General features: G+C 42.8%; 1 protein-coding gene across 1 annotated transcript in view; it reads left to right on the plus strand.

The window, feature by feature from the left end:
• The first annotated feature begins 3,068 nt into the window (after positions 1-3,068).
• Positions 3,069-24,180, plus strand: part of NLGN1 (neuroligin 1) — a 445,447-nt gene continuing 424,335 nt past the window's right edge. Inside the window, exon 1 of the mRNA XM_066601337.1 lies at positions 3,069-3,103. The gene's annotated coding sequence lies outside the window, so the exon portion shown is untranslated. The remainder of the gene's footprint in view (positions 3,104-24,180) is intronic.

Genomic DNA, 24,180 nt, shown 5'->3' on the forward strand with positions numbered 1-24,180 from the left:
CCCTGCCGGCACCCGAATCTTTAGAGACGAGCTGGCAGGTACTCGCATAAGGCACTACTCGCTTGAGTAGATTGCCTTAGTAAATACGCTCGCTCATCTCTACTTATGATACCTTTTTTCCTGAATGGTTTATCAAATAACTATTAATAGTACAGATTCAAAGCTACCAGGATTGCAAGTTTAAGGGCCTTTGACATGAGCCAACGATCAGGCGTGGATCTTTATAGGAATGTCCTCTTGCCTGCTCATTGGCCCATATAAATATGCCAGCAATCAGCCCAATGGTTCCAGGAAACCAAACTGCAGGTTAAGGCAGCTTCAGACGAGTATTAGCACAAAAATGCTCCCTCCTGTGTCATGTGCAAATACTGTTGCATTTCTGCAGGCACCGCTCATGGGCATGGGTGGAGGAATCACCCGGTCCTGATTTAACCCTTTGCAATCCAATTTTGGATTCAGGGTTTCCTAGGGGGATTTCTCTTTCTGCCATTTTACAATCGCGCCATCTGCTGGCTAGAGCCAGTACTGCAGTATGTGACATGCCAGGCAGGCCCCCGACAACAGAGCGACTAGTAATATACTGTAAGAATACCCTGCCGGACATCTACCGACATCAGAACTGTACAGGCTTCAATCAGAATGTTAGAAGACATCAGACAGTGGATTGGAAAGAGTTAAATGGCTAAAAAGCTAAATTAGTCTCTGGTGTTCGCAAGTATGCGCAGTGTTTTGTACATACCCGCATGTACATATGTGTGCATTCGCACACCCATCTAGACTCCGATGGGGACCCGTGGTGCGCAAATGCGCACAAAAATAGTCTTTTATGGGTTTTTTTCTGTGCAGGCGAAAGGAGAGTGCAAATAAGAACAGTGAGAATGCATCCATTGAAAACAGTGGATTCTATTCCCAGAGCAATGCGCGCTCGTCGGAAGCTGCCCTAAAGCCCACAGTGGCTCTGATGCATAGTATATGAACAATTTCCATTTTCCAGGCTATCCCCTGTACTCACTTGACATGATAAGTTTGCATTCTGCTTCCCGTCTGTTGTATAATTTAACAATATTCACACAGCCAAAAATATATACCCTTAATGTACGGTCACATGATGCGAATAAAAAATCAGCGCAAAATTCCCAATGGAATCGCCTTCTGGATTTTAAATCTGCAGCAGGGGAATCATTTTTCGCATAATTTCACAATGAATTTCATAATAACAGGTAAAATCTGTGTCAAATCCGCAGCATTTCTGCACTGAAATCTGCTACAAAAATCAGACTATTCAGGTAGTTTTTGCTGCTTTGAATCTACTTTGGAAAAACTGCTGCGGATCTGCCCTTTGGGAACGTACCCTCAGGGCTTTTTCACAGAACCGTATACACAAATACAATCTCTGCAGCACATAAATAAGGTTGAATGAGGTACATGTGTGCCAATGTCTGCGCATAGTACGGCACTTTTTGCGCACACAGATGACTCTCATCATCGCCGCCGGGGCACTGCCTTCATCTCGGAGCTGCAGCGTCAGTGCACTGGAAGACGCCAAAGCCAGCCTTGTTAAACTCATGGAGAATACCTGCGATTCGGCTATTCTTCGTTCATGCAGTTTAGCGCTCTGATAGCCGTGATTTGTTAATGAGGCTATCGGGGGGCTAAAATGGCGTTCGTGTGACCGAGGCCTAAAGGTGGTTTCAGACAAATGTGCTTTTCTCCCATTATGCGACTGTGAAAATCAGAGCACTAAAATTACGTTGGTGTGAAAGAGGCCTTAGAGCGCTCACCTGTAGATGGAATGATTCCATTAAAGGGCTTATCTCAAAATCTAAAATTATCCTCTAGCCATAGTAAAGGGGATAGCATTATAATCATGAAACCCCCACCGATCCTGAGAACAGGTGTCCTGTGTCCCCTTCACCACTGCAGGCTTACTGCACCCCCCTGCAGTGAGGAGGACATTGAATAGAGCAGCGGTTGTGCACGCTCTCTGCCGCTCCATTCACTTTCAATGAGACTGCCGAAGACAGCTGATTACAAGTACCCAGCAATTTCTATCAGCCCCACAGATATAAAAGGATCAGCGGCGCCACGCATGCACAGCTAGCGCTGCATTCAGTCTGACGTCATTGCCAGTTGGAGAAGCAACCCTGCGCTCTCAGCATCAGTGAGAACCCACCTATCATAAATGTGTCCTATAGTTAGGGGATAACTTTAGATTTTGGGATATCCCCTTTAATGCTATGCAATTCCCTAACATATTATAACAGGTCCATCACATTCCTTTCTATACATCAAATAGATAAACGAAAGCAAAATATATATATAATCACCCTGAGTTATTTACTTCTTTAAATTCCCAATCCAACTTTGCAGGGAAGGACTGGTGATTATATACTATCTAATTTATCTGTTTGCTGCTTTTTACTCATTAAGCTTTAAATCCATAGAGGCTTAAGATAACTACAACCCTTTCTACCAAAAACATCTAATTTTCAGCAGTGTTCCCTATCGATGACCAGTTACTGTACTTGCCTAGATAAGGGAAAAAAACACGTCTATCCATGTGTTGCTTTTTTGCAGTGCTGCTGTAGCAGCAGCAGCAGCAGCTGTGCTTCCGCTCATCACCACCGGGGGCGCGTGTGCACCAGTTTTCGAGCAAGGCAGCACATTAAAGTTCCAACCTGTGTAAGAGGAAAACAGGGCTCTCTCCTGCTAGAAAGCGGAGCAAGCGGGATCCAGGAGATAAAGAAGAATATCCCTGCTTGACTGAGCACTGCTGCCACATCTGTGAGCCGGGAGCCTGCACTCATAGCCTGGGTCACTATTCCGTCGAGAAAAGCCACGATCGCTTGGGATGATGACACTGACAGCCGGGGATAATAAGCCTTCATTCATACATGCACACTGCATCTGAATTGATTTGCTCGGCGACTGGATCTTACAGGGAGTAGTTGCATCCAGATGATGATATTCTTATCGCCTTAAGAAGAATAAAAGGGGCAGTGTGTGGGATGCTGCTGGAGACAGAGAGGGGATTCTTCCTGAGCACTGAGGAATGAGGCAAGAACATTCACATTGCAGAGATTCAATGCTGCAAGAAGACCTGGTAAATACTTTGCTGCTTTTCACACTTGGGGCTGAGATGGTGGTGACTGTGTTTAGGAGAGATTGTGCAGCCTTCCTAAAGGGGAGGAAGTTGGGAGGGGGTGGAGGTGGTGAGCAGCTCTCTAGCCCCCCTTAACTTTCAAGAGTCTTTTGGGGGAGAACTGGTACATGTCCTAGAACTGCTAAGACATCTATAGCCATGGCTCAGTTTCCATATTCTTGTAACAACTATGCAGATCTATCTATCTATCTATCTATCTATCTATCTATCTATCTATCTATCTATCTATCTATCTATCTATCTATCTATCTATTCATGTCTATCTATCCATCTATCCCCTATCTTTCCATCCATCCATCCTTTTTATTGCATCTGTCTATAATTTGCATGCATGGAACATAATTAACCTTTCCAAAGCCATGACACTCAAAAGGGCTTGCAAGTTGAGCAATGAAAGGGTTGCTGTTTTTTTTTTTTTTGGCAACGTAATGCTCCATTTGAGGTCTATTTTACTATGACATTATCGCCATTTCTGTATAAGGCTTTAATAATATGTGTATACACAGGCTATGCACAGGCAAGAAAGAGGTAGATGGCTGTTTGGCCCAGTTTTGCTGCTGAGGGTTTGCTCAGTATTTTAGGACCATTTGCTTAGGATGAATCCCTCCTCCCATCTCTGAAATGAGAAGAATTATAAATCAGTTTGATATATCCTAATATCTCTTCAGCTAGTTTTTTTTTAACGTTTCTATTTTTGCATTGGTCAGGTTAATTCTCCAAAACTGGGCTCTTCTTCTGTGTAGTGGAGGGAGAGATTCAGAGGATTAAACTGACTCCTGAAATTCTGATAAAACATAGAAGAGGCTTGACAGCCCTTGTAGAAGAAAAAAGAATATATATATATATATATATTCCCATTTAACAGCCTAGCCTCAACTAAGGTCTAATATAAAAATGTGCTGTATTGTTTATTGCAGTGATTGGATTTCACATAATGAACACAAGTAACATTGTACACAGTAAATGGAATGTGTTGATATTAAAACTAATTAGGAATCTTTTCTACTGATTTTATGCTTCATGTAAAACCAATGCATGAAAGGATCTATTTTTAGTGTAAATCCCCAGCCACAGATGCGTAGAAAAGCTGCACAGTTCTTTGTTTGGATGATATTTAGTCGTATGCAATAAAAACCTTGTACGTAATGACCACAGACTATAATGTCAATCAACCCTTCGATGCTAATTAGACACTTTCATGTCACTATTTATATTCCCTTTAAGTTGATGCTTTGGAAAACTGCCCATTAAGAAACAATAGGCTGTTGGAGATTTAACCATGTGTTATCATTGACAATGAACATTTTGTGTACAAATATGGACAGTCTGTATACAGTTTTGCTTCTGTTTATTTATTAAAACCCATTTCTTACGACTATTTATTAAATATCAGATGCCCTCACCTTCTGAAACAGTATTGTTATATAAAGTCAAGGCATATAAATTAAACTGGGACATGATGCCTGTGCTAGACAGTATGCTGTAAATACAATTGTCGAAAGCTGTGTTGAAGAAGATGAACTTTACATTAATTTTTAAAAAGGTGGATGCCATTGTAATAAGTCCTTAAAATTCATTGGCATCATCTCTCCCTGTCTGGAGAGGATGACTTAAACATAACATATTTCTTACAGTTGAACTCCAGCAACCTCCTGCCATCTAGATTACATTCTTAAGTTACATTTTTAATGCTCTTTCCATGCTCATTATCTGGACATGTCTTAAGCTGTGGCTATACCTCGTTGAAAATGTTAAGATCAATAAGTAGGAGAAGGCAAATAATACCAAGATTTCTTGTGGGTAAACAGCAGCAGATGTATATCCTATTTTCTTTATCTAGTAATGTGCGTGTAGTGATGGATTCAACATATTAAGATCTCCCATCTTAAACTACGGCTTCGAGGTGATTACAGATCCAGCGTTGGTAATGCACATATAGTACATGGGATGAAGTAATAAATACCATCCATCAAGTGTGGCAGTGTGCCCTAGCATGTTCATAAAGCAAAAGTGAAGAAGCCTTTGAAGCAGTTTATGTGGTGGTTCGTCTTTCATGGAGCATTTCGGATTGCCTTCCCTGTAATGCTAGTCAGTAGTATGTTCTATTTATGGACTTGTATAACAATGCTTTATTCCTGGGCCCACAGAATTATGTAGGATGGAGAGTGTCCTCCAGAAACTTAACTCTTGAGAGATGTTCCTCCTGACTACGCTTGGTGACTAAGTGTTTATATCCTCCAGAACGCCCAGTCTCCTGCATTACATCTGCCACACAGCCTACAATTCATCTCTACAGGATCAGGTTGGGCCTCTTCCCAAGTTAGCGACAGAAGTAATTCACCAACTTGAACTTGTATAAAATAGCAACAGAAGGAAAGATAATAACCAATTATGGCATGCAAATATGGGCTACAGTATGTTCTCATTATAGTCAGATTTTACTGTCTTAAAACATTTTTATTATATGGCTTTTTGCAAGACTCCTTGCTTGTTTTGATTGTCTCGGTTGATGACCAGCATGACATTCTGGAGCTAACACAGATCTACTGGTCATACTGGTAGTTTCATTGTCTGTTGTAGCCATGCTAGTTGGGCCTTTTCTCTGCTTTCTAGGTACTCATAGACCTTAAGGATCCATCTGCTAGTTTAAGAAGTGAATAGGTTTATGATTGGTTTGAATTGAAGAAACTTGAAGATTGGCCTCTTTCACACAGGCGATGCGTTCGTACGCTGGCCGCACCGCCGGCAGCAATGGGAAATTGCAGCAATGGGAAAAAGCCACAATTGAATTGTGGTTAAATTAGCATTTTCTTGTCCATTCACATGGCCGGGTGCGGCGTATATTCCGGCGCCGCAGCCTGGAATTACTTGGTCGGCATAAATCCTTGGAATTACTTTTAATGTCTAAATAGAGCCAGCTGTCATGGTTCCACAGTGTTGGCCACTGCTAAACTCCCTCCCACTCCCTTTTTATAGACTCCTATAGGAGTCTATGGGAGCTGCCAGCGTATATTGGCAGAAAGATAGGACCAGACCTATCTTTTCCGGCAGTGTATAAACTCGTCCACTGTATTCGGTCCCCAGTGTTCTATCTTTTCGGCCACAATGTTTTTGTGCGACTAAAAATCGGCCATCTGAACGAATACATTGGAAATCAAGGCTTCAGATGGTCTTGATTTTTTATCGAGCCTAAATTAGTCGCAAAAAAACACTCGTGTGAATAAGGCCCTAAACTATAGAGTTGGTGTGGCTTAATATAGTATGAGACATGCTGTAATAATGGAAAAGAAATTATTGGATGCCCATTTTATTCTTTAGCACTTTTAGGGCTTAATCAGATGAGCCTGAAACGCCATGATTTTGTGTTCAAGAAATTCCTGTGCGCATTACGCGGAGAATAGAACCCATTGATTTCGATGGGTTCATTCTCACTTCTTTTAAATACTCGTTATTTTCGATGACACAAAAAAATAGGACCTGCCCTATCTTGTGCGTGTCTGCGCACCAAAGAGCCCCATAGAGGTCCATGAAAGGTGCGCAAACATGCTCATCTGCCTGTGTGGATATGCGTTAAACGCGCACATATGAATCATTATGTATGTAGAAAAAACTCCTACAAATACATGTTTACACCTTTCTATGAAGAGTTATGTTAGTTTTCCGTAAGCTGAATGTACATGTGATTGCTGTTGAAAAAATGAGAATAAAATGCCATATGTAGTACAGCCTCACATATGACTCCATAGGTCATTTGAGGCAATAGCTATAGTAAATAGATATTTATAAAGTATCTGTTTCACCAGCAATTAGCGTGCAAACAGGTGAAGGAAGCGAGTTGGAATCCAAAGTAACACTGCAAGTCCAAGAGTTAGGAGAAATAAAAGCCACATTCAATATGTATGAGCATCCATTAGAACGGTGCAACAGTAGCGCAAAAGGCGCCCCGAGCTGGCGAAATAATAATAAAGGCAATTATAACTAAAGAGGAGAGGTGAAATTCAAAACAATAGTATCAATATATATTCTCTCACAAGTGATGAAGTGAAAACAATGTTGGATGCGCTGTTCATTCGTGCAAGGATGACCAGAGACAGATAAAACTTTCCTGTTAGGGCAGCTTCAGACGGATGTATTTGCGTGCGTTTCTGCGCATGCAAAAATTGCGTGCGCTATCCACGGAGAGTAGAACCCATTAATATCAATGGGTTTGTTCCCATTAATGTCTTTTGCTTGCATTTTTAGTACTCACAAAGAAAAAAAATAGGACCTGCTCTATTTTCCTGCATATTTGCGCACCAAGGGCTCCATAGAAGTCTATGGGAGGTACACAAATACGCGTGAAAAACGCAAGCCGATGCATGAAACACTGCGCAAAACTGGGAAAAAAGAACACATCTCATTAGGCAAATAACTTTCTAAATCTGATCATGGGGTGTTTTGCGCACGTATGTGTACAGGCCCTGCGTGCACAAAAAGTACAGTACATCGCTCATGTATAGGACTCCATGCAAAAGAATGGAGATCATATTCGTGCAAGTTTTGTCCATCTCGCAATGCACCAAACGTGCGCAAGATTCTCGGCCGTGTAAAACCAGCCCTAGTGTATATGCAGAGACCAGCGTTTAGTCTTCTATACAATCACTGAAATAGGGGAAAGTATTTTTTTTTACATTGCCAAGTTTAAACAGACCAACGTGATTTTGTCATGTTTTATGGCCGTAAAAACCATGCCCACAAAACGTGACAGAGCAAAACCATTGGCTTCAGTGATTCCATTCTGACTAGCGGGTTTCTCGCTCAAGAATCCTATGGATTCTGTTAGATGAACACATTTTTGACGCTCCTAAAAAAATGATGCGCCAAAAGATTATTTTAACACTGATATTTCTATCCGTTAAAAGGTAGGACTTGTCCTATGTGTTGACGGCACAATGCAGGAGACTCCCATAAACTCCTATGGGAGTCGGACGGCAAAAGGAGGGGGAGGGAGTTTAACAGTAGCGAGCGCTGCTAAACAGTGACAGGTGCCTCTATTGAGACATTTCAAGTCATTTACATTGTTCTGGTGGTCAAGGGAATTTGGGGCTGTGGCATCAGTGCACTGCAAGACGCTGCAGCCAGCCCTGTAAAATCATGAAAAATAGCTGTTTTTCGTCCACGCGCTAAAATGACGTTCATGTGAAGGAGGCCCAACAGTAGGCTATGACTGGCTGTGCTTTATTATAATCTATAGTCTCCATCTCATTTGGGATGATTGGGTGCACCACTGTGCTATAATCAGCACTATTGTATGACATCACACTAATAGTAAAATATATGTCTGATCATATATTTAAGCAGAAATCAGGCAAATAACCTGCACATAAGATGTATGAATGCAGCAACGAGGCGTGATCTCATGTAGCATTTTATGCCCATTCATAGCAAGCTGATATCTGCAGTATTGGTGCGTATGTTATCATTGGTGAGTGTCTGTAGGAAAGCAGCAGACAGAGATGTAGTGAGCGATAACATGACATACGGCATTAACGCAGCATGCCGTTCTGATGCACATACTATTATAACAGGGCGCTACGTTAAAAGCGTAAGGCTGGCTGTCATGTTACTGATTGCTACAGCTGTACATGAAATATCAGATATCCGTGATGATGTCATAAAGCATATATTTGGAGTTGTGTGGAAGAAACAGAACAGTATCATATAAAACAATATCTAGTATCAAAGGCATAAACAGTCATTTCTGGCTGGTTGATAGTAGCCTGGCTGTATAACGTCCCTTGTGCTTGGAATCAGCTTACTGCTAGATGGCATTATGTGTAGCAGTATAACATAGTGAATGTATATGACATTGCTTTCACTTACAATATATTATTAGGCTGACGAAAGACCTGAAATGGTATAAAGACTGCAGTAAACAAATACTAATGTCTCATAGTTCATATGTTACAACTGTAGCAGAGTTCAGCTTGAGCTTTAACATATTAGGATAACTTTCCATGTTTACCGTTCTAATTGCATCACAATGGGTTTGCTTGCATTAAGTCCGGTTGCACCCAGCAGAGCCGGATTCCGCAAGCGGGAGCCCTCAGCGGAATCCGTCTCTGACCCCAGCCGGCGGCCCCGCATACCTGTCTTCTTTCTTCATTATCTGTACTGCTGATGGTCCAGACTGCTCGCCGTTGGACGCGCAGAACAGATTTTTTTTTGCAAATGTATATTTTTCCTGCACCGTCATTATTGCGGAAGGGCTGCGGGTCGGATGGCTTCCATTGACTTCAATGGAAGCTGAAAGTGTGGAATCCGCACTAAAATGGAACATGCTGCGATTTTTCCTCCGCAAGCGGAAATCGCAATGCATTTCCGCTTGTGGGCATGAAGAAGCTGTGTTCCATAGCATGTTACGCCCGAATCGGATTCTGCAATGCAAATCAGTTCATATGCAGGCGGCCTAAGATAAGAGCAGGGGCGTAACTATAAGGGATGCGGTTGCACCCGGGCCCAGGAGCCTCAGGCGGCCCATATAGGGTGGCTAGTAGTATAGATAAAGCATTATGGTTGGGGGCCCTGTTACAGATTTTGCATTGGGGCCCCAAAATCTTTAAGTTTTGCCTTTGGATATGGGTACAAATAGAAGGGGGCCCAGCTGAACTTTTGCACCCATGCCCCTGAGCCTTTAGTTACACCCCTGAATAAGAGAATAGTCTTTTAATGCCTTTAGATAAAATAACTTGTCTCAGAAAGTTATCACACACAAAACTTTGCTACATGTATGTCTTGGAAATTGTACACTCAAAGCCCCAAATGCTACAACCTAATGGCCCTTTTACACGGGACGGTTATCATTCATAATCTTTCAGATTCCCGCACTCCGGAGGGAATTTGAACGGTAATCGCCCCGTGTAAATGAGAATTGTTCGGTCATTCAGTTTCTGCATGCAGAAAGCTGAATGACGAGCAGTTCAGTGTAAACAGCGGTCGGTCACTTCTGAACGACTGTCTGCTTACTGTGAATGGAAGTGGGCAGGGGAAGAACACTCCTCGGCCCGCTTCACCTCCATGCCAGCAGCGCTGTGAGCGATGCTCCTGTGCAACAGGAAAGGAGGAGCGAGCATTATCTGCGCGAGTTTAGGGCATCGTTTGCCTAACAACTCGCCCCGTGTAGAAGGTCCATTAGGGTGACTTCACACAAGAGTAATTTGACATTGTGTACTTGCTGCGTGGCACTGATCATCATGCACCATCTTGCCATGTATGCGCACATTATACGTACACATATAGAAAATGCTGTAATCTTTATTGCGTGTGTAGTTCACGCAGCATGAGAGCTTATCGCAGATTGGTTCAGTTTATTCTACGCGCACGTTTTGTCACCACATGTTTATGTGAAGGAGCCCTAATGGTTATATTTCTGACAAGTAATATGCAGTAGTTAAACTCTAAAGGCCCCAGGGGGTTAATGAGTGATTCCATATTAAACTGTTTCCAAACTGCATATTCCGTTCTGTGAACTGCTGCATGTTCTGTAGTTGGTTACCAATATTGGGCAGGGTAAGAGCTAATTGAGTATGGTGCTATATCATACTGAATCCTGGTCCTAGAGTTATATGCAATCTGGGGCAATGATTTATAACACGTAGGAGCAATGCTGATTCTATCCCTCTGTATATGTTATTTAGGCCAGGAGAGCGTATGTAGAACTAAAATGATGCCAGATTAAAGCACATCTTCATTCATAGCCCTAATCATATTACGGACCAATATCTGTGTAAAGGTCTCAGGGTAAGAGCTCCTTCACATTGGCAATCGCCATTTTGCCGCAAGAAAGTTGTAGCAAAATCGTATCTTTGTCCCCGTGATTTTTGGGTATCAGCGATGCCTTTCCTTGAGAATAATCTTGCATCGCATCGCTGCTGCCCACAATTTTCTCGCGCGATTTTATCACACACAAGTCAATAGGAGTTTCTAATAAAATTAAAAACACATCGCATCTCACGAAAACCGCAAGTTCGTGCATTGCAATAAAAAGGAGGCTCCATAGGGAAACGTGGGTGATAAAAAAAACTGCAAAATGCAGAAAGATAGGACACGCTGCATTTTTTTCATTCCACATCACACGAGTGAAAACATCACAAATGGGAAGGAAACCATTGAAAATCATTGGTTTCATAATTCTGCGTTTTCACTCACTCTCGCATCGCACGAAAATCGCGTGATTTTATCGCAAGTGTGAAAGCACCTAGAAGTCAAAAAGTTAATCTCAAATAATGTGCTTTTAAAACGTGCACTTTTATCCCCGTTCTGACATCTACTGTACATTTACGGTGGATATTGGGTGTCACTATATGGAGCAAAGTCTGTTTCATACATGGCGGCTGTCAGCCATCTTTGATAGCCAACAGCTGCCCACAGCAACCACCATTGGAGATAACGCAAATCGCAGCTGTTAACCCTTTAAATGGTGACAGTCGATGAATCTGTCTCAAGGATTAATGGTTGGTTATAACTTCTAAAAAAATCTGGTATACTGATAGGCCACCTGCAGATGGCCGGGTCAGATCCCGCTGCGAGAATATGGGCCCGTGCCCCTGAAGAGACCTGCAGCTCACCCGCTCCCGGCGTCTTCCATCTCTGCTAGCTGCCGCTACTGACGTTTCTGTGCGGGCCTTGAATAGAACATGCCGCAATTTGTTTTCCGCATGTGTTTTCACACGGACAAATCGCAGCTGTGTTCATAGGATTGCATTTTCTAATGCAATCCTATGACAGCGGGCACGGGCGAAAATTCTGCGGGAAATCCCGCCACGGAATTTCCAGGTGTGTGCAGGGGACCTTAGTGGGAGACTACAAACAAAATATTAAATTGCATATTTGTTCGTTTTCTGTATACAAAACTAATTGTCACATATATACTGACTGCTAGAACTGTCACTGTAACTTTTTGGAGATAACGTTTCCGATGAATGGATTAGATAGCCGCGAATAAGTAGCCTCTTATAATCAAGATGTAGAACACTGGTGAGCAGGAGATATTTCATGTACTAATGTACTGAAATAAAACAGTATTACATTTCCAGAGACCTTGAGAGACCTTGAGAAGTCTACATCATCACGAACTGTTACTGAAAGCACATTTCCAGCAACTTTATGCAAACAGTTTCCAGGTGAACATGTTGTGTTCCTAAAGTTTTTGCACTTCAGACAATTTTCTTTTGTGTTGAAGGGCAATTCTGAACAAATGTAAATTTGCTATTGAAGAAGCAGTCTACTAGAAACATACTGCAATATAAATGTTTTAGTTTTCCTACATATTCAAAAACAATACTTTGATAGTGAAAAGTAGAAGCCATTAGACTGTGTACATAACTGGATTTGGCAAGTAACATAGCAACTGAAAGCGTTGACAACTTTTCCTCGGACAGCCTTTGAGGATATCTTCAAACAATTGCTGACCGTGTAAACTGAGTCCGAATAGTAGAGTAAAGACCCATTTACATGTAATGATTATTATTACTCAAAATCTGTTCAAATGAACAAATTTGAGCGATAATCGTTCAGTGCCAATGAGAAAAAAACACTCATTTGTCATTTGCGGTTTGTTAAGATGACTTCTCAGTCCGCTTAAAAAACATTGTTTTGGGTTGCTGGCTTCTTGTCCTGTTTAAACGCTCCCCTCTCAGCGCTTCACGTAGGAGGGGGAGCACTAAGCGAGAAGCGGATGAGAAGCCCGCAATCCAGCGGCAAGTTTCTCAGTGTAAACCTTCTGCATGGGCAATAACGACCTTAGCGGTGACGTCAACACTCGTGAAGTCATTTGAAAGACTGTCAGCCCATGAAAAAGGGCCGTTACTGTGAAAGGATAATATTCAACAAAGTTTAGCATTAGAGATGAGCGAGCACCAAAATGTTCGGGTGCTCGTTACTCGAGTCGAACTTCCCGCGATGCTCGAGGGTTTGTTTCGAGTAACGAACCCCATTAAAGTCAATGGGCGACCCGAGTATTTTTGTATTTCGCCGATGCTCGCTAAGGTTTTCATTTGTGAAAATCTGGGAAATTCACAAAAGTGATGGGAACGACACAGAAACGGATAGGGCAGGCGAGGGGCTACATGTTGGGCTGCATCTCAAGTTCCCAGGTCCCACTATTAAGCCACAATAGCGGCAAGAGCGCCCCCCCCCCCCCGCACTGTGAGCATAAAGATCGTTCTCCTCTGCCACAGCTGTAACAGCTGTGGCAGAGAAGAACGATGTTAGCCCATTGAATTCAATGGAGCTGGCAATACAGCCGGCTCCATTGAAAGCAATGCGCTGCGGGCGATCGCGGGATGAATTGTCGGGAAGGGGTTAAATATATAAGCCCTTCCCTGCAATTCATCCAGAAATGTGTAAAAATAAAAAAAAATATATACTCACCCGGTCCCGGCAGACGGAGTTCAGCGGCGGCCGGCGGCAGTTCTCTGAACTGCTCTCTGTAGTATTTAGCAGCCGGGGATTTAAAATCCCCGCCTGCTGAATGAGCTGCCTCTGATTGGCCACAGCCTGACCAATCAGAGGCAGGTCTCACTCACACACCCATTCATGAATTCATGAATGGGTGAGTGACTGCTGCCTCTCATTGGCTCAGCGGGACCAATCAGATTGGTCCCTGCGCTGAGCGTGTGTGAGTGAGACCTGCCTCTGATTGGTCTGGCTGTGACCAATTAGAGGCAGCTCATTCAGCAGGCGGGGATTTTAAAGCCCCGGCTGCTGAAAAGTATAGAGAAGCAGTTCAGGAGAACTGCCGGCGGCCGCAGCTGAACTCCGGCTGCAGCGGAAAGGTGATTATATATATTTTTTTTATTTTTACACATTTCAGGATGAATTGCAGGGAAGGGCTTATACATTTAACCCCTTCCCGACAATTCATCCCGCGATCGCCCGCAGCGCATTGCTTTCAATGGAGCCGGCTGTATTGCCGGCTCCATTGAATTCAATGGGCTAACATCGTTCTTCTCTGCCACAGCTGTCACAGCTATGGCAGAGGAGAACGATCTTTATGCTGGCATATTTTTATTTTTTTATTTTTACACATTTTAGGATGATTTTCAGGTAAGGGCTTATATTTTTAAGCCCTTCCCGAAAATTCATCCTGAGATCGCCGGCAGCCCATTGCTTTCAATGGAGCTGGCTGTATTGCCGGCTCCATTGAATTCAATGGTCAGTGCTCGTTTAATCGAGACGAGTACCGCGTGGTGCTCGTCTCGAGTAACAAGCATCTCGAGCACCCTAATACTCGAACGAGCATCAAGCTCGGACGAGTATGCTCGCTCATCTCTATTTAACATCTTTGTTCAGTACAATATTTGGGTGTTCGAGTAGAAGGAACCTTTCTCTGTTGGTTGAACATAGGGGGCAGTATACATCATAACTGGAAGACTCTTCATTAGAAGTGATTAGTTTTAAGTAATTTAGACAATAGACAAACCATTTCTGGACATTTGGTTTAGTCAATGTGCCATTATCAGCATTTAACACTGTAGATGACCAACTGCTCCTTAGTATGCTTAGCTCTATTAGTCTTGAGGACGCTGCTCTTTCCTAGTTTTGCTACTACCTCTCTGACTGCTCGTTCCGTGTATCATTTGCTGGCTCTACTTAGTCTTAGTCTTGCCGTTGCGGTTCCTCAGGATTTGGCGCCAGGTCCTCTCTTGTTTTCTGACTAGACTGCCCCTGTTGGACAAACTGTCAGCAGATTTTGGCTTTCAGTACCATCTCTACACTAACAACACCCTAGTTAAATACTTTTTATTGTGACATCACCCCTTCACTACTAAAAACCACTAGAGATTGTCTATCCACTGTCTCACATCATGTCCTCTCTCTATCTGAAACTAAATATATCAAAAACTGAACTTCTTGTGTTTCAGCCATCTACTTACTGACTTAAACCTGTCTTGAGGTCACATTTGACTCTGATCCCTTTCCTTCGCCCCCTATATTCAATCACTTGTGTGGTCATAATACCTGCAAAGACATCTCCAAAATCTTCTGTTTTTTTTACTGTTGATACATCTAAAAGTCTTATTATTGCCCTGATTTAGTCTTGTTTTTATTATTGCAACATGCTTCTAATCAGTCTTACCCTTACTAAACCCTCCCCTTTCCAATCATTCCCGAATACTGAGGCGAATCTCATCATTTTGCTTACCCCCTATTTGGATGACTTCACCCTGCGCCAGTCACTAAACTGGTTGCCCATCCACTATAGAGTACATCTTAAATGGGAGGAGTGATACAGGTGAGTATAATGTTTTTTTATTTTTTTTAGTGCATTTATTTTTGCCCCCCCCCCCCCCCACACACACACACACACACACACACCCAGGACCTGATTGGCCCACTGAGAGTTTTCCTTGTGGATTCAATTGCCAATCCGCCTCTGGTTCTGCATTTTGTGCATGTACCTTTACAAATCTCATTTTGATACATGGAATAGTCACAGAAATTTCTGAGACAAGTCTCCTGTGTGCAAGATACCTTCTGAAGGTTTACACGGGTCAATTTTTGAACTGTCTAATCCGTTGTTTTATCTTAGAGACTCCAGCAGTTAAAAGCAGCTGATTATGTTAAGTTGGCCTTACACATGAGATAATTACAGGTGAAACTTGCCAATTTCTGTAGTAGTTTCTAACCATGTAATGTGTGTGGAGGTCTCCTGACTTTTCCTCAGATATTAGGGAAAGCAAGGGTCAGGTATGTCGGATTTCAGCATGCCTGATCCTTATCTTCTTAAAGTGGTATTCTGGGCACAGACTAACATTTTAAAAACCAATGTACATCATCACAATAAGTCATTTTGTAACACTGTACCTGGTCTAGCTACTTTCTTCATTTTCAATATCACATGCCCCTCCGCCTGAAAAATATCTCCACTTCCTATGACATCGTGTCAAAAATTGCTACTTCCTCTCCATAGCCTCCAACTTCCTGTGAGCAGTGCATGATGGGAGGACAGGAGTGGAAGCACTACACTGTATTGCTCATGTGCAGCTCAGAGTGCCGGAGGGTCCTGTCTGTTGGCTTCAGCAGCTTTCTCTGGCACTATGAGACAGAAGGAGGTTGGTGCTGGTAAGTTGCAGGACCCGTGAGCTGGGGGCTATTGTAGGTCTATTGCAGAAGTGATACATATAAATGCAGTGACAGATTGACAGCTGTATGGGATGAAGAAGAGGGTCCAGATTTAGCATTTTCAGAATTTCCATTGTGTGCCTGGAAAACCCTTTTAAGGGAGATAAGCTATAGGCAGGGGTGTCTGGCCCCTCGCCATTTAAAGAACAAGTGGTTCATACATGGTCAATCCGAGCATGCATGTGTATAAGGGGAATGCAGACAGTTGACTAAAGTGTACAGCTAGCCTTACTCCCCTCATAGAAATGGCCAAGCCAAACCAGCATGGGCTGCATGTGAAGAGGTCTGAGAAGACTGCTGTCTGGCTAAGAATTGTTCAGCTAACAGCTTCCTTACGCTTTAATATTACTGTAGATTGTTACCATGCAATTTTTTTTACCCATTAAGACCCCCTACACAGAGGTGGAAATTCCGCGATGGGATTTCCCACAGAATTTCCGCCCGTACACGCCTGCATAGGATTGCATTACAATACGCTATCCTATGCAGATGGCCGCAATTTGTCTGCGCAAAATCATGCGCAGAAAACAAATCGCGACGTGCTCTATTTCTGTACTGGGCTTTTCCGTGATATAGCGAAATAATCTGCGAAAACAGAATTATATATGGTCTATCTAAAATCCGCGATGCACTGAAGCCGCAATCATTGAACCGCGATATAGCGAGGGATCACTGTACATAAAATATTCTAGGCTATTTGTCTATGAGATCTTTAATAAATCATAACTTGTGTTGTCTTTTTTAATTGGGCTCTCTGACTATGAAGCTGACACAGATATACATATCATCCATGTTAAATCTTGTTATGGCATTTTCTTGCATGTAACATTATCCATTCCATCAAAAAGAGGAAATTGCTGCTTCTAACATCTCCAAAAAATCACATGCTATCTGTTCACACTAGAGTTATTGCTTCTGAATAGCCAGTTGTCATAATGGCCCTTAAAGTAATATAGACAGTCACATCAGAAATTCTCCATTTCAGTGCATAATGTGTATGTACAATATGTAGGCATTTTATCTGTGATCTATAGGTTTTAATAGTGCCTATGCCATAGGTTGTAGTAATGGACACTTAGATGGGCTCATTAGGAAGCTCATCTAACAATTAAATAAAATGTATATTTACTGCTATGTACTTGCAAGACGAAGCTAAACTATGGACAATGACTGAATACGGACCTCTTGGGACATTGCTTTGCTTAGCAAAAGAAGAAAGCCGTTCATGGATCTGCTGTTTAGTTTAGACAATTAGACTGTTTAACTCCTCGGAAGAATTCAAATTGTGTTTCCCTTCAATCTTTATTATACATGAGTAATTAATAGTTAATGACAGCTGCCCCACACCTCTGGAACAGCAAAGAAGACGCAGTCTGATTAATTGGCTGCAGATTACAGCATTATTCTGCATAGTACATTTTCAGTTATTTTTATATTCAGTTATAATTTATTCAAGTATTTATTCAGGAAAAAGTATATTCTCTGGTAAAAGTCAAATTACCCAAAAGTCATTGTATTATCCTTATATTGGTAAAGTTTCTTTTAAGCTGTATCTTAGTCTTGTATTGCTTTCGGCCTGACATACAGTTAGGTAGAACCACAAAAGGTCTGGACATTGTAGCCATATAGCCAATGGACTCTTAGGTTCACCTTCAAGATTCACCGTTTTCTGATATATCACTGTAATGTATCAGTAGGGTCTGTGATTTCCACAATCTATGCAAATAATGAGGATGGAACAATACCTCTGCAGCGCCACCTATTGGAAGGCAATATTCCTGCATGCCATTGTTAGACTCCGTATGAAACCTCCGTTGAAACCTACCGTATACCGTCAGTGTATGGTAGGTTTTTGGCCAGTAAGAGGCTTATGACGAGAGTCAGGAAGGGTATCATTTCTCTTAGAAGGTGAGTAAGGAGACTTATAAGGCCATGCATGATCCTCTACGAATTAGCAAATAAGGCCACCTGCACACGGCTAAGTTGGAATCCACCTGCAGGATCCCGAAGCTGAATCTGATCCTGATCCCGGCTGGTGCCCCCCCCCCCCCATGTCTATTCGCAGTCTTTATAATCTGTGCTGCAGATGTGACAGTCAGTGTGCCGGCGCACATGCATAGCACAGATTACGCCATTCTATCGCTAGGCAATGACGCAGATTCCGCAACCAGATTCCGCAACCTTTCTGCAATGATGATTGTGGAAGTGCCATAAAGCGGATGGCTTCCACTGTCTTCCATGGAAGTCGTCCAAACGGAAGCCGAACAGAATTGCAGCATTCTGTGATTTCTCCTCCACGAGTGGAAAATCACAATCGATGGGCGGTATTTGCTGCGGAATCCAGAGGCGGACACTCGCTCCGGATAAAACAGTGCAAATCTGCGCATGTGCAGCCGGCCTAAGGCCTCATGTCCACGGGGAAAATCGGGCCCGCTACGGATTCTACATGTAGAATCTGCAGCGGGTCCCTCCTGCCCCGCGGACATGAGCGCTGAAAATACGAATAAATAAGAATTTACCTATCCGTAGCGGGCGGCGAAGCTCTGCTCTTCCTCATGGCCGGATCTTCTTTTTCGGCCGGCGGATGAATTCCTCACGCCGGCGGCACGTCGCCGGCACGTCGTCGACGTGCCGCGCGCATGCGCCGGGCACATCCGCCGAGCCGAAGCAAGGGAGATGCGGCCGTGAGGAAGAGAAGAGCTTCCTGGCCCGCTGCGGGTGAGTAAATTCTTTAAATTCCTATTTTAGGTCTCCCACGGATCCGGTCAGCTTCCATAGGCTTCAATAGAAGCCCGCGGGAGACCCGCACGAAAAATGGAGCATGGTCCAGATTTTTTCATGCTCCATTTTTTTTTAAATCCCTTTTATTGACGATCCGCGGGTATTTATGTACCCGCGGGTGGTCAATGCATCCCTATGGGGTACGGATCCGCGTGCAGGTAATCCGCTGCGGATCCTAAATCATATTTTCCCCGTGGACATGAGCCCTTAGGAAGATGAAACAATACCTCTGCAGGCAAATCAGGAAGATGGAACAATAGCTGTGCAGGCAAATATTTCCCAGAGGAGCATGGATGGCCTTATAATTCTCCTTACTCACCTCCTTTGTATCTCCTCACATACCTTTTAGGTGCTTCCCACAATCTACAGATGTCCCATTGCAGTAAATGAGTTAGAAGACAAGGGGTCATGGTATTCAGAGAGGCACAGCAGACTCTTCTTAGGGTCTTCTTATAGCCTCCCACAGTTGCTTGATAATGCCCTTAAGGTACTTTTACATGCAAAGATAATCTTTCTAATGGCGAAAAAATTGAAAGATTTAGCAATTTATTTGCATAAAGTGTTAATGGCTTTAGTGGCCATTAATACTTTAATCATCTTCATTTGCATGTGAAAGGACCTTTAATCATCTTTTTCCTCCAGAAGTTGTTTGCTGAGCTAGGTGAATGTTTAAACACATGCCCAGCTGTGTAAACATCTGTCAGATTCCATTGTTCTCCTCCCTGCAGAGTACACAGTATACTGATTATGTATGCAGTCTTTTGAAAGATAAGCGAAATGCATTCAAATGGAATGTATTTGCTCTGTCTTTCAGAGGCTGAATGATAGATTTTATGCGGGGCTAAAAACCATAAGTCAAACGAAAAGTGCACAATGCTCGTGCTTACCTGTAACGATTATCGCTCATTTTTGGCCGTTTAGACAAATTTTGAGCGATAATCATTGCGTGTAAAAGGGCCTTTAGATAACATGCCAACGTTTATGTTGAAGAGAGAATCTTGAATACCATTTATTGTCATTGAGAAGTGCTTGGCATGTAGTTCAGTATAAAGACAGTCATTTTGCACTAAAATTTAAAAGGGGTTTTATTTCATAATGCAAATAAAGCTCTTGACTTGTTTGAAAAAAGTCACTGTAAAAGTATTATTATGAGTTAATTATTCAGCATCTGTTTGTACTTTGATGCTCTACTATTAATTAGTTAGATTGCTTCAGGACATCAATATATTAAATGATATCAGTAGGTGCTCTAAATTACATCTAGAGTAGATTAACTTGAGGTGAATGCAATGCAGCTCATTAGGCCTACTGGTAATGTGATGTTCTATATTAGCTCCCAGGTCTTCATCAAACTTCCATAATGGAGTTATTAGAATTCTTTCTGTTGTTTGACATTTTTTCATTTTCTGTGAACTTGATTGTTGTATCAATTATGTGTAGCTACTTTTAATCAATAAAAGGAGGAACGATCAAACACAAGCAACATGTCTATGATGCATTTGAAGTTTATTGCCTGTTTTAAGGTATATCTAAGAGTGCTTTCACATCTGTGCTGGCTATTCCACTTTACTGCCCCATTTGGGAGCAGACCCCATTGACTATAATGGACTCCGTTCACTTTTCACCCAGCTGTCCGGCTTTTGGATGGAAGTAAAAGCGTGCACACAGGGCTTCTTCTTCTGGTGTTTTCAGCCGCATCTATGACGGAACCTCCAACTGCAAACCAAAAAAGTAGAAATTGAGGCCAACAGCACTCGTACTCTTACACAGTCAGGAGAGGCGGTCAATATGAAGAGCCACTAGTTAGAGATCTGAACCCATGACCACAAAAAGAATCCACAGCAAATAGGGAGATAGTGGCTTGAAAAAGGCCACTGTTGGCCAAAACATAGCTTTTTTAAAAAATGGAATGAATAAAGTTTTTTTTAATTCAAGAGACTTCACCATTTATGCTGCTACCATCTCCCTATTTGCTGTGAAACCTCCAACTGGAGGTGCCAACGCAGATGTGAAACTACCCTAAAACCAGCATAATTGATCGGTAAGAGGTACCGGTATTTATAAATTGGAACTACAATGTTTGTGTCTTTAAGACTGCCTATTCCCTGTAGCTGATTTTTACTTTTAGCCTAAGGGCTCAGTCACAGGGGTGCATCGGCGCCCGTGTTACTGCAGCCAGCAGGCGGACGTACCTGAAGACGTCCGTCTCTCCACAGCGCCGGGAGGAAGAACATGTGACCGGCTTCATTGTCGGTCATGTGTTCTATGATCAGCGCTGGAGAGAGACGGCCGTCTTCAGGTACGGCCGTCTTTTAACTGTCAGTCACACGGGTGCATCTGCGCCGGTGTACGGGTGCCAATGAGCCCGTGTGCCGATGTGCCCGTGTGACTGAGCCCTAAGGATGTATACACACGAACATTTCTTTTGTGTGATGTTGGGACTGAAAAAATTGTACCAAAGTCACACGGAAATAGAACCCATTCATTTAAATGGATTCATTCATACAAGCACTTTTTTACTCTGATCGATAGTGCAAGTTTGAAAAATTGTTGCATGTTCTATTCTTGTCTCCTTAAATAAAAATGACTTGTTCTATCTTTCTACGTATTTAGCAGCAAAGCTCCCATAGAAGACTATGGCAGGTGCGCAAATGAGCAATCAGTGCGTGCACAAGTGCGCAATATGCTGCACCACAGACATGTGCAAATTACCTTGTTCACGGCGCAAATGGGTTCATTCCTATTAAGGATTTTTTTGCGCACATATGTGCAATACACAAGGAGATGTGCAATACCCTGCATATAAACCATGGGGAAAAGAACACATCTGGACCTCATTAGGCTAAATAGCCTTTTAAATTAGGACAATGGTGTGTGGAGCGCATATGAACAGGCCCTGTGTACACAAAACATACAATACTATGTGCAGACTTGTGTGCAAATCAACCTTGTGCACTGTGCAAATCCATTGCGCTGAGGTGAACGTATTTGTGCATGCACTCAACTGAAGAAGCCCTTAGTGATCTGGCAGTGTAAAGTATGGGAATAAGGTAGACTTAATTAAAGTATATTACAGAGCCTTAAAGGCTCATTCAGATGGACATATCCGAGTTACAGCCAAGAGTGTCAAGCACCATTCGCACAGAGATGAGTGTAGTCTTGTCTGAATGGGCTGTTATAGATAATGCATCGAATAGGCACAACTATGCGTGGTAGTACGGAGCATAGTTGCACCTGAATGAGGAAGATTCACTACGTGCGGGGAAGATAGGACAGGTCCTATCTTTTCTCAGCTGTGAAAACGAAATCACTGAACTCCTATTGAAATCAGTGGTGTCGTTTTGTACCCTTATATGACTGTGATTATCACGGCGGTATATGGGGAGTAAAACACATCCATGAGTTTTTGCCCTAAGCTATACCCAATGACCATAACTCTTCCAAAATACAGAAGAGCTAAGAGCAACTAAAAAGGTAACATTAAGGAATATATACAATATCTGAACAGCCACTTTAAAGGGAATGTGTATAGTGCAAACCACCGTTTTCCCCATAGCCATGTAGGAGGCCTCAGTCACACGGGCGCATCGGCGCCCATGTTACTGCAGGAAGGAGACTGACATACCTGAAGACGGCTGTCTCTCTGCAGCGCCGGAGGAAAGAACATGTGACCAGCTCCATTGCCGGTTATGTGTTCTTTCAGCAGCGCTGGAGAGAGACGGCCATCTTCAGGTACGGCCGTCTTCTAACTGCAGTACGGGCTCAGTCACACGGGCGCATTGGCGTCGGTGTACGGATGCCAATGCGCCCATGTGACTGAGGCCTGAATGTGAAAGCTGGACTCTGCAAAAAGCTGATAGAAGGAGGATTGATGCGTTGGAGCTGTGGTGCTGGTGAAAGCTGTTGCGTATGCCCTAGATGGTGAGAGTAACAAACAGAGGAGTTCTGAACCATAGAAGACCTGATATATCACTGGAGGCCAAGATGACCAGACTCAGACTGACGTATTTTGGTCATATAATGCGAGCAGAGTCGCTAGAAAAATCTACAATGTTTTGACAGATCAGTAAAAAAAGAAGACCTGGCCACCAAAGGACACAATGGCTCTTATTCTTCCCGAGTAACAGCAGATGCAACGTTTCGATCCGCATGCTTGAAAAAGATCTTGCTGATGGAAACGTTGTATCTGCTATTACTCTGGAGGAATAAATGCCTCTGATTTTATTTGCATCATATGCTGCTGCCTTTTGGTATTTCTTCATATGACTTTTTGGAGTTTTTTGCTGGATCCAAACTCCTGTGCAGCTTGCATTCCTTTTGGATTTTGTCCTGCCTTACTGGTATGTTTAAGTGAGTGCTGCTTATGACAATTATACTAAAAGGACACAATGGCTGATACTGTCAGAGCTGATACTGGCATGGATATCACACAACTGAAAGAAGCTGTACAAAACCGAAAGACATGGATGGAGCTCACCTCTAGGGTCGCCGAGGGTCGTGAACGACTAAACGGCTGACAACAATAATAGCTATTTTGTATATCTTTACCTATTATCACCAGATAGTTAGAATGAGAAATATTCCATTCTTCAAATTTGTCCTTATTTACTGATTATAGATTTTTTTGAAATCTGATTTCTCTATATGACTTTGGGGGGAGCCAGGCGGCCATCTTGCTTCAGCTTGTTTTACAGCAAATTTTAGAAATAATCTTTACAGCAAAAATCATGGACCTTTCACACAACAGACAAGTGTTGACTTATTACTTCTATGGGAGTCTCTTCTGGAAATTCTCTGTAACATGTGTAGAGGTCATTGTGCAGGGAGGGGGTAAGATGGGAAAACTATTATAAATACAGATAGTCCCCCACTTGCGAACGTTCGAGTTACGAACTTCACAAGATACGAACAATCTGTCCTGCACAGTATGATGTAATGGTCAGATCGCGGGACACTGTGCGGTTACTAGGCAGCCTGGGGCCTTCAGAAAGGCCCCCGGCTGCCTAACAACCGCACAGCGTCCCGCGATCTTATCGCAGGACACTGTAACGGCCCCCTGACTCTCGAGCGCT

The sequence above is a fragment of the Eleutherodactylus coqui genome, chromosome 1 (assembly GCF_035609145.1).
Source record: "Eleutherodactylus coqui strain aEleCoq1 chromosome 1, aEleCoq1.hap1, whole genome shotgun sequence".
In the NCBI taxonomy this organism is placed as follows: Eukaryota; Metazoa; Chordata; class Amphibia; order Anura; family Eleutherodactylidae; genus Eleutherodactylus; species Eleutherodactylus coqui.